Genomic DNA, 11,690 nt, shown 5'->3' with positions numbered 1-11,690 from the left:
TCTCTTATGCAGATCATAAACCCCACAAAGTTAAGGTAGTTGTTCATCTTGGACAGGGTACGTTTGAATCCAAAACTCATCTTTAGGGTAGAAGCAAGCTCTTTATTAAGCTCTTTCTGTTAATAGGAACGTGAGTCTTTCTGCCTGGAGCACAATTCAACAGAGCAGTCAACCAGTTCTTTAGCTTTGAAGGTGCTGAAATGGACCCTGGGTTAAAAAGAACCGGTTCCCAGCCTGCCTCGAAAGGCTTACGCTTAGTGCTAAAATGTGAGTTTCCTTTCTGGTACGTGAACATCCTAGCCTTAAGATTTTCAGTACTCAGTCGCGGTCCCCAGACTCTCGTGTTTTGAGAGGGATCGTACTCCCCTTACCTAATGTGGGAATCCCGTCTTTGTGCCTCAAGGGTCAATGGTGTAAGGCACTTAGAAATCATTGCGGATTGTGGTTGTTGTCAATTGCCACGGAAATTAAGGCCGTGCAAGTACCTTCTACCCCTTCTTCTTCCCTTTCATTTGTTGTCCGGTTACTACACAATATTACCCATTTGGTGAGGTGTCCTAAAAAAAAAAAAAAAAAGCATTACGTCCTAATGTTAACAACAACTTGTTTTTCCTTTCTCTAGGTCTGCCAGTAGCTGACAAGGTAGAAAGATGACCTCTTCTCTTTCATTCTTGTGAAGTTAGAGGCAGTGCCCATTTAAACTGTGGCTGAGGCTCTGCGATGGTGCAAGTCTATCTTACTCCTTCAAATTCAGTGATGCTGCCGGAGTTTTCAGTAATGAACTTTGAAGGATTCAACCACTCTAAAGCTTTTGGACAGTGGCAATTATCTGAAAACATTGCTACAGGTTTATCTTCTTCGTCTACGTTTGTTTGCTCTCTCCATCTCATTCAAAGCAGTCAGGACTGGTTTGCTTCCCCCTTCTCTGGAAATTTGCACTAGGAACCATTGTTAGAATCAGAATCCTGATCTGAGAGCACGATGAAAAATGTTGCACTCCAACTTGGACATTGGAGAGGAAAATGTTCATGTATACGTCAGTATGGTACTCAGACAGCTGCTTACACCTTTTAGCTTTTAAACCTGAGAAGCAACAGGTAGTTTCTACGTTGCCCTCGGGGATAGTGTACTCTTTTGTACTTTGCTTCTATACAAACAGCTCAAAATTTTAAAGTCATGTTGTCGCTCATACCACCAAACAACCTTGCACGGCATTGCACGTTCCCCCCCAGATAGATCTTGCCCTGAATGCGTGACCAGACAAGGAAATAATGCCGGCACGTGAAACGAACTCGTAAATACATCTCTTTTTGGCTCGTTTTGTTTTGTTTTGATGCTTTGTGGGGCTTAGCTGTACTTCAGTGAGAAGAATGTCTTCTGGTGTGAACTGAAATTATACCTCTATGCCACAATGTCCCTCTCTTTTTTTTTTTTTTAATTTTTTTTTTTGGGGGGGTGGGGGGGGGGTAGGGAGGGGAGAGGAGGGTGTTGATAATTCCTTGTGGCCACCTGAAGGAGTTGCAAAATAATAAAATTTAGGTGAAGGAAAAGTTCCTTCTCTTAATTTTTGTCGTCGTTGTTTTTCTTTTCCATCTGGTCATAAAATGAAGGTCCCATTTTCTGGCTTTTGGCAGAGTGCAAGCCTGCTGAAACCGTTCACGTTACGCAGACTGTATTTGTCTGAAATGATAATATCATACCTATAGTCTGCTGCAGGCTCAAAAGCAGCCTATGCCTCCTGGACCGTTTTATGCCTTTGCTTTTGTTACTACGCCCTTGTAAGTCTTCAACAGGGAAATGAAATTACCCTACAGAGAAGAAACACCATCCAGAAGAAACTTCAGGTGCTAGGGCCTGAATCTTCACTGAAACCAAAGGCAGGTATCTTACTGACGTGAAGAAAGGGGCTTCAATCTATCCTGGTTTGTTTACTAATGAAGGAGCGTGAAAGAGATGCATGTCCTTGTCTCTGAAGAGGAGGTGAAGGAACAGCTAGTGCAAGGAACACAAAATTCAGTTATGCCGAACTAACAGGTGGTTGTATCCCAGCTTGGAGACTGCAACACAGAATCACCTAGGTTGGAAGAGACCTCCAAGATCATGTAGTCCAAGCTCTGACATAACACTAACCAGTCCTCCACTAAGCCGTATCCCTAAGCTCCACACCTAAACATCTTTTAAAGACCTCCAGGGATGGTGACTCGACCACTCCCCTGGGCAGCCCGGTCCAATGCCTAACGACCCGTTTGGTGAAGAAGTTTTTCCTAACATCCAGCCTACACCTCCCCTGGTGCAACTTTAGCCCGTTCCCCCTCGTCCGATCACCAGGCACATGTGAGAACAGACCAACCTCCACCTCGCTACAGCCTCCTTTAAGGTATCTGTAGAGTGCGATAAGGTCGCCCCTGAGCCTCCCCTTCTCCAGAGCGAACAAGCCCAGCTCCCTCAGCCGCTCCTCATAAGACTTGTTCTCCAGATCCCTCACCAGCTTTGTTGCCCTTCCCTGGACTCACTGGAGCCTCTCAATATCCTTCTTGTAGCGAGGGGCCCAAAACTGAACATAGTACTTGGGGTGCGGCCTCACCAGAGCCAAGTACAGGGGCACAATGGCTTCCTTAGTCCTGCTGGCCACGCCGTTTCTTGTACGAGCCAGGATGCTGTTGGCCTTCTTGGCCACCTGAGCACGCTGCTGGCTCATATTCAGTCGACTATCCACCATCACTCCCAGGTCCTTCTCTGCCAGGCAGCTTTCTAACCACTCAGATGGCTTTTCCAACCATCTTCAAACTTCCAGATCTAGAGGAACGCTTTGGCTGCAGCCTAAAAGCCACGTGCACGTAAGCTGCCGCAAGCCAGCCGACCTTCTTCCCATGACCTGCCAGGAAACAGCAATGTAGGCACGTAACCAAATTAAAGCCAAAACTTGCAGCCCAGTCCTTGACCTGAATAGTGAGTGAGGATCCGGAGCCTGGCATTTATGCGTGATAGCTTCTACGCAGCCGAAGTAAATACACCCCGGGTGCCCTGAGCTGGAGGACCACGATGGTGGGAACGATCAACTCCCAACCGACCCTGAACGTGTGCGCGATTTGCTGCTCCACCTGGACCTATACAAGTCCGTGGGACCGGGTGGGATTCATCCCAGGGTGCTTAAGGAGCTGGCTGACGCCATCGCGGGACCTCTCTCAATTATTTTTCAATGATCTTGTGAATCTGGAGAGGTCCCAGTGGACTGGAAGCTGGCAAATGTCGTACCAATTTTCAAGAAGGGCAAGAAAGTAGACCGTGGCAACTACAGGCCTGTCAGGCTCACATCAGCGCCTGGTAAAATTCTGGAGAAGATGATCCTTGAAGTTCTTGAAGCGCACCTGGGGGACAACGCAGTCATTGGTCCCAGCCAACATGGGTTCATGAGGGGTAGGTCCTGCCTAACAAATCTGAATTCCTTTTATGATAAGATCACCCATCTAGTTGATCAAGGGAAACCAGCTGACGTGATCTTTTTGGACTTGAGCAAAGCTTTTGACACGGTTTCCCGTGCGATCCTACTGGACAAAATGTCCAGCATACAACTCAACAAACACGTCATACGGTGGGTGAGCAATTGGCTGACAGGCAGGGCTCAAGGGCTTGTGGTAAACGGGGCCACATCAGGCTGGCGCATGGTCACTAGTGAGGTCCCTCAAGGCTCCACTTTCGGGCCGGTCCTCTTCACGGATTTTATAAACAATTTAGATGTAGGACTAGAAGGTGTTTTGAGCAAATTTGCTGATGGCACCAAACTTGGAGGCGTTGTAGACTCAGATGAGGGTGGAAAGGCCTCGCAGAGAGATCTGGGCAGATTGGAGAGCTGGGTGATCACCAACCGCATGAAGATTAACAAGAGCATGTGCCGGGTCCTGCACCTGGGACAGGGCAACCCTGGCTATTCATACCGACTGGGTGACGAGAAGCTGGAGAGCAGCCCCGCAGAGAGGGATCCGGGGGCGGTGGTTGACAGCAAGTTGAACATGAGCCAGCAGTGTGCCCTGGCAGCCAGGGGGGCCAACCATATCCTGGGGTGCATCAAGCACGGCATTGCTGGTCGATCGAGGGAAGTGATTGTCCCGCTCTACTCTGCGCTGGTGCGGCCTCACTTCGAGTACTGCATGAAGTTCTGGGCAGCACAGTACAAGAAGGACATTAAACTGCTGGAGAGTGTCGAGAGGAGGGCGACGAAGATGGTGAAGGGCCTAGAGGGGAAGCCGGATGAGGAGCGGCTGAGGTCACTGGGCCTCTTCAGCCTGGGGAAGGGGAGGCTGAGGGGGGACCTCATTGCAGCGTACAGCTTCCTCGCGTGGGGGAGTGCAGAGGCAGGTGCTGACCTATTCTCCGTAATCACCAGTGATAGGACCCACGGGAACGGTGTTAAGCTGAGGCAGGGAAGGTTTAGGCTGGACGTCAGCAAGAGGTTCTTCACCGAGAGGAGGGTGGTCGCACACCGGAACAGGCTCCCCAGGGAACTAGTCACTGCACCAAGCCTGTCTGAATTTAAGAAGCAATTGGACCGTGCACTTAGTCACGTGGTCTAAACTTTTGGGTAGACCTGTGCGGTGCCAGGAGTTGGACGTGATGATCCTTATGGGTCCCTTCCAGCTCAGGATATTCTATGATTCTATAAATAGTGTAGTCAGAGGTCACGGGGCTAGATTTAGAAAAGTCCTGCATAAAGAAGGGATCTCAGAGAAGAAAATGTAAATAACATTAATATCAAGAAAAGGAATTCTGATTGCTAAATTCTTTATCTGTCATGACTAGACAGATGAAAATCTACAATGGCAAGTTTGCCTTTAAGGTCATTTTCTTTTTTATTCATTTCTTTTATTTATTTGTATTGATTTTTTTTTAACAGGCTCTGTACTAATTTTGCTCACAGAATGACTAACAGAAATATGACCCTTGTGCACCTTTTGTAGTTAATTCATTAGGTCAGCTGTAACCACTAAGCCCCTTGTCAGGTTATTTCTACTAGCAATAAGGAGCAATAGACCTTAAAACTTTGAAGCCAGGTAGACGAGCTTATTCCACAAGGTCTCTTGGCTCCACCCTTGTTAAGTGAAACCTGCCAGGTGTGGGTCATTTGACCTTTGCTATATAGGAAGCCTGAGGACTTGTGGGGGGAATTGCCTCCCCAGGGGAGACTGAGGCTTGGGTAGCCTGGGGTGTTTTTCTCTCGTGGTGAATTGGTCTCCGTGTTCCCTACTAGGCTGCTTTTCCTTCATGTTTTCTGCCCTCTCTGTGAAATAGTTTTAGAGACTCTATGAGCTAGTTACGTTGGTGGTGCCTTCTTCAGAAAAACCCTGGTGGCACTCTTTCACTGCGAAGCAACTTTGGAAGTGACTGGAGTTCAGGAGACAGCAGGTAAGTGTTCCTGGGTTCTGTGGTTGTTACTGCTGAGGAGTTTGAGTACTTCCTTCACCTTGTCTGTTTTCTGTGAAATTACTTAGGTGGATTCTAAGCTCCCTTCCAAGCACTGGAAGAAAACAAACAAACAAAAAAAAAAAGGCCTCACAAGCCCAAGTGCACACAGGTCAGCCTGACGTTGAAGAAGGTTCTTAAGTATTTGGAAGATTGACAAACGGGCTGTGTGAACAAGGTGCCTTAATGTGAATGCAGATTTGGCCTTGTGGTAAGTAGAAAGAGGTTGGGATGGATACTGGTGGAAAGATTGCTACTTTGACTAAGTGGAAATCGTGAGAATGTGCTGTTGTTCATAAAAGAAACACTGTTTTCACAAGATGCAGGCCAAAAGCAGCATGAGGAAAGTCTGTCATCTTCCCTTCAGGCCTGGGTCTCAGCTGGGGACTGCTTCCTGAACAGGTCCAGCACCTTAAAGAGAATTGCACTTCGTCCCAAGCTCTATGAACCCGAGTCTCAGCTATCACGGGTAAGCGTCTTTCTGGTCCCCAGCCCTTTTGCTTCGAGATGGCATCCTGAAGAAGCTGCTCCAATACTTTTCCAGGGACCGAGGTGAGACACTACCTGTTGTTTCCCAGATCTTTCTTCCTATTCTTTTTGATGACGGGGGTCATATTGGCTATCATCCAGTCTGATCGTCTTTCTCCTCCTGGTCTGGAGACCTGTAGTAGGCCCACACTGCTGTGTCTCCCATACCAGCCCACCCCTTGATTCGTATTGACAAGTTCTCCACTTGTCCATCACCCTTTCTCAGCTGGAGCTGGGTACACTAATTGCTCCCTCACATAAAGGGCAACCCCACCCCCTCCCTTCCCCAGCCTGTCTCTCCTAAAGAGGACGTAGCCCTCCATGATTGCGTTCTAGTCATGCGAGCTGTCCCACCACGTCTCAGTGATCCCAACGAGACTGTGGCCCTGCGACTGAACACAGATCTTGAGCTCATCCTGTTTATTTCCCATGCTCTGTGCACTGCTGTACAGGCACTTTAGGGAAGCAGCAGGTACAGTTATCCCGGGGGCTGCAAGAAGAAGATACTGGACGGGCAATTGGGAACACTACGTTCTCTGAGGAGCCCTCAGACAATCCTATGGAAGAGCTCAGAAGTTTTTCCCTGTCTTCAACAGTGGCAGTAGTGTGAAACGTGTTCATCTGATTTGTGTCAATACAGAACAATGCTAGGGCCGCAAGGTGTGATGAATGTGACCTTCTGTCCTACAGACCCTTGTATAACCACAAGTCTAAGAAAAACAGAGGGGTTTATGTATATAGTTCTTGTACCTTGCAGAGGGATGTTTTAGCAATTCCTGTCAATAGAGAGCTTGAAGGGAAATGTATTTGTAGGCTTTTCCTTGAAGTCTCTGATATCTGGGGGGTCGGGGGGGGGGGGGTCAGAATAGCTGCTAACTATTATGACTATTGCATGGGACACTACGCAAGTCTCTGGTACCTGGCCAGGAGACTAAGGAGACGGGGGAAGCTGAAGAACGACTAAAAGACAAAGCTTGCAGGGGGCGCTGCACGAGTCTCTGACATACAGCCAAGTTGGACAAAGGAGAAGGACAAGAAGGAGGAAGACTATGAGCCTTCAGCATGAGAGACCCCCAGAGGGACCACCGGAGACTGATACGTATGTGCCAGTAGGAGGGTTTGGATTCCAGAAACTAATTATAATAACCCTGGTTGTTTTAGAAGCAGTAATGAATATGTATTAGCCTAGGAGCATAAAAATCAGCTGCTTGATGTAACTGGTGTGAGTCTGGGTGGAGCAGAGACTCCCAGCGTACCCAGCGCTGTTTGCTTGCCTCTATTCCTTTAATAAATTGTAAACTTTGATTATAGTCCTATTTTGAAGACTGAGCCGTTTATAACAACTACAGGCTTGTCTGGGATGGCTTTGGTTCCTGAATTCTGGTTTGATCTATGAGAGGTGCCCCACCATTTGGTGGCTCCTGTTCAAGTCAGGTCAGGACTGATGCCATCTTGAACCTGAATAAAGGTAAGCAAAGATCTTCATTTTTTTATGAGCTCCCTTGCCAGCTGCAGCACTGTATTTTGCCCGTAAGTCTGCGCGCGAAGATCCGAATGAAGACGACGGAGTCGTAAGTGTTTAAGGAGTATACTGTTTGGTTTGGTGGGATCTGGTTGCCTGTGTGTGTAAGAGTGTAACTGAGACAGAACTTAGCTCTGAAGTGAGTGGAGGTCTTCTAACCGTGGTTCCAATCTGCCTCGAGGGACTTGGCCGGTGAAGGACCGAAGCGATTCCTATAGGATTCGTGGGTGGGTGATAGGTCCTAAACCCCCTGCAAGACACTCTTACTAAGGTAACCAAGGGCTGTGGGGAATTGCCATAAGTAAAATTCCTAGATGGGTCAGACAAAATTGAAGACCAAGGACCAGAAGGAAGGGAACAAAATACCAGACATACCATCAGAAAGTCCATTAGGAATAACGATTAGAAACTGGAATGATAGGGGCCCCAGAAAACAAAAGAGTAAATTAAAAATGGTCCAGTATTATACGATAGAATGACCAAAAGAACCCTTAAGACCCCTTGTATTCTGGCCGATATTTGGGTCCATGGAGGACTGGGTCTGTCAGGCTTTGAACATTAATATTAATAGTAGAATACCCGTGGATCTGGAAGAGAGCAAGTATGCTGCAGCTGAAACATGGAATTAGAAATTAGAGAGCCATTGATTAAGAATGAGTACGTGCTACATTTGCAATGTACTGTGCCTGTACTGCGCTTAGACCTCCAGATAACAGGAGCCCCTTGGACCCCAATGTTATATATGGAGTGGTAATTTGTGTTGAGAAGATGGTTGATCTTAATAAAGAAGGGGGAGATTTAGGAATGTGGCTTTAGGGGTTGGAAAGCCCTGTGGTTGAGGTAACATTAGACTCTTAACAATGAGGTCAGCAGGAATATAAAAGACTTTAGAGGGAACAAAGAAGGGTGATTCAGGAGACTCCATGCAGTCTCTGGTTTCTTCTTCTCCAAATGGTTTCTTGTTCTCCAGCCATTAAGGCATGGATGTTTCTGGGTGTTTGCTGCTGTTGTTACATTCAAAGTTGTTTGACCAATGAAAAGTTGTTTTGAAAAGAACAGCTGTGGAGAGAAGGGTATAAGAGGGGAGCCTGCCCTCAAGACAAAGAGAATGTTACATCAATAAAGAAGCAGAAAAAAAGAAGTGAAGAGGAACAGGCTGGCAGAATGGAGACCAGGACAAGAGCAGGCACATTGATTGCCTCATGAAGACAGGTTCGGCCAAACTCAGCAAACAGCTCAGAGAAGCTCGTACAGAAAGTCGCTGGAAATAGGCGCACTGGAGCTGGAGAGAAGCTCGAGCTGAGAGAAGCGGACCCGTGCACACAACTGCCTCTCGCTGGTAAGCAGTTGCGCATTATGGGGAATCATATGTCCTTAGGAACAAAGACTGTCCTGGTAACCTTACAGCTTATTCTTCTTATTAACAATTGGACAGTTCATGATCCTGAAATATGGGGCCAAACTGAGGTCAAGGTGTGGGACTCTGCAACTAAAAACTACAAGGTTGCAGTGGGATTGCTCGGCACCCGGAGAGCTATCTCTGAGGTCTTAAAGAGCCATGTGGGACCACAGTCAGAAATGTGTCGTTTGCCAGATAGTGAGGGAGCTGCGGGCTCCTTTACTGATCTGACTGATATGCCATGGGCCCCTCTGCTGCTACAGCCATTGAAGGTTTTTGCTGTTACGCCCCCTGGTGACCTGGACGTGCCTTTTGACCCAGGCCTATTGGCCTTGAAAAGGAGATGGATATGCTTTTCTTTGATCCGGGAAGAACGGGAAACATAAGGCCCGAAGGCTGAGTTGCTTGACAACTTAAAGCAAGACTTATTGTTCAAAGGGAATGGAAAATGGAGACTTGTTTGTAATCAAGAAAAGGAATGGAAAATGGAGACTGTTAAGTCATGGAACTTAGAGGATTGTTTGTTACCTTTTCTGATTGTACATATGTATAGGCATACTTGGGTTGAGTATGTAAAAGCGATGTTCTGTATACTTAGGATGTTTGATGTTTGTGTGTGCGTGTTGGTGGAGCGTAGACTCCCCCCACACCCAGCGCTGTTTACTTGCCTTTTATACCTTTTAGAAATATTTGTTTTATAAATATTACAAAATTCAGATTGAGTTGAGACATCATTTATAACAGCACTAACACCCATGATTGATTATTTGAAGTGTAAAATTAATTTCAGTTTTTAAAATGTTGTGGGTATAACTCAAAACCCATTACATCAGTTGAGTCAAGTTAATGCCTCATCCTAAAATACCTGTAACTGAACAGACCTGCTGAAATGTCCAACTCTACAGGTATTTGAACCTTGCTTGTGAAAAGAACTTTCAGCTTCGTTAGAATCATAGGATAACTTGCCTGTGAATAAGTAGAAAGTTTGGATGTTTGCTTTTGATGTATTGGTCACCAATAACCCAGAAAGCAGGAATTTCTCTTGTCATGGCTGTGCTTTTGGATTTTCACAAGTATTGTATTTTCTTCTTGTTCTCTCCTTTTATGCAAATAGCACATCAAGACAACATCAAGGTACCTGCCTTTGCATAAGGAAAAGAACAGGAACTTCTGTTTTACCAACTGCGGTTTAACTTACGTTGCCTAAGTAACTTACAGCAGAGCTATTTAAATTTTAGTTACATTTGGATAGGAAAAGAGAATGATCAATACATTTATCGTGATAAAAGAATATATATATATGCTAAAATGGGGGGGGGGGGGGAAGCATTTCATGAAGGGAAAAGTAAAAGTGGCAAACCAGGGATGAAAGCGAGTGCTGCACTTTACTAATGGAATGAGGCAAACAAATGCTGGCAGTAGGCTAGCAAAGAGGAATCAGTTGTATTTAGCTTAGCAGAGCACTCTGAAGGAAGCAGCTTATATTAAGCGCATGTCACAGGGATCAAAAGGATGACGATGCACAGGTAGCAGCTGCAGAATACTGCTGGGTCTAGTCATGCAGCTGCTGACAGAATTAGGTCAGCAGAACAGACTACAAAATTCAAGCCTTTTTCCCCTCAGTTTTCTCTCCCAGCACTACCGCATGAACCAAATCCCGCTTTGCTGCGAGTCTCTCCAGTGGATAGGAGCGGGAGGATCCCTGCCACCCGCCCTGCCGCCCTCAAGATGGCGCCGCGTCATTACCCTGTGGAGAGGGAGGGAGGGCGGCAGCCAGCCCTGGCGGGGAGATCTCACCGCTAGCAGGACATGGGCCGTGGCCTTCCAGCTCTGCTCGTGCTGCCGGGGAAACAGCACAGGTACGCCAAGAGGTGGGCGCTTCCACGAGCTGCTGTCATGGCAGGAGTGCCACCACACTCAGGGCTGACCACTCCTGCCAAGCTCAGCCCTCATGTTGGCGTGCCTGCAATGGCCTGACAGAAAACGTGCTTCAGCAAAGAGTGCAGAGGGTGATGTGTAGCTGTTATTTGCAGGGCCCCTGATAACAAACAGAAAGGGCTTTCGTTACATCCTCCTCCTCTTGCTTGGCTTGGGAAAAATCTATTGCATCCAGCATGTAAGTTGGCGATGTTAAATATATATATGTATATTTGACATTGCTACATGTGCTCTGAGGAAAGGTGATCTAGTTTAGGAAGAGCATTATCATACTGCACCTAGTGCCTGCATGCTCTGCAGTCCCAGGGGATGTTAAGGTCTGTGCTGTTTTGTTGTCTGTTCCTCATCCAGGAGAAGGTGACGTGTTTGTTATTCTGCAGGGGAACAAATCTGTGCTGCCATTCACAAATGGGTCTTAATGTTTTACGTAGTTTGCAAACAATTTAATCCTAAGTGCCAAACCCTACTCAAGCAGGATCCTTCCTCACACAAGGTATGGGGAGGACATAGGAGAAAGGAGTCAGAGCAGAAAGACATCAGTGGTCCCAAGAGTATAACTGTTTTCAAGGATGAAATTAAAGTCAGGATGAAGAAAAGTAGGGGACAGTTGAGCCTGTGCCACAGGCCCAAACCTGCAAGCCAATATAAAAACTTAATTATTCTCAAAAGAAGTGTAAGTGATTACAGAAGCATTCTGTGATCAGAAACATTCAAAGCATCAAAAAAAAAGGACAAGGTAAATACATTTTTAATTCATAATGTAATGTTTAAAAAAAAAAAAAAAAACAAAAAAAAAACAGAATGAAACTCAAGTTGGTAGTGTGAAACATTATCAGATCCTGAATT

The sequence above is a fragment of the Aythya marila genome, assembly GCF_965140915.1.
Source record: "Aythya marila genome assembly, chromosome: 3".
Classification (NCBI taxonomy): Eukaryota; Metazoa; Chordata; class Aves; order Anseriformes; family Anatidae; genus Aythya; species Aythya marila.
This window is presented reverse-complemented; position numbering follows the sequence as displayed.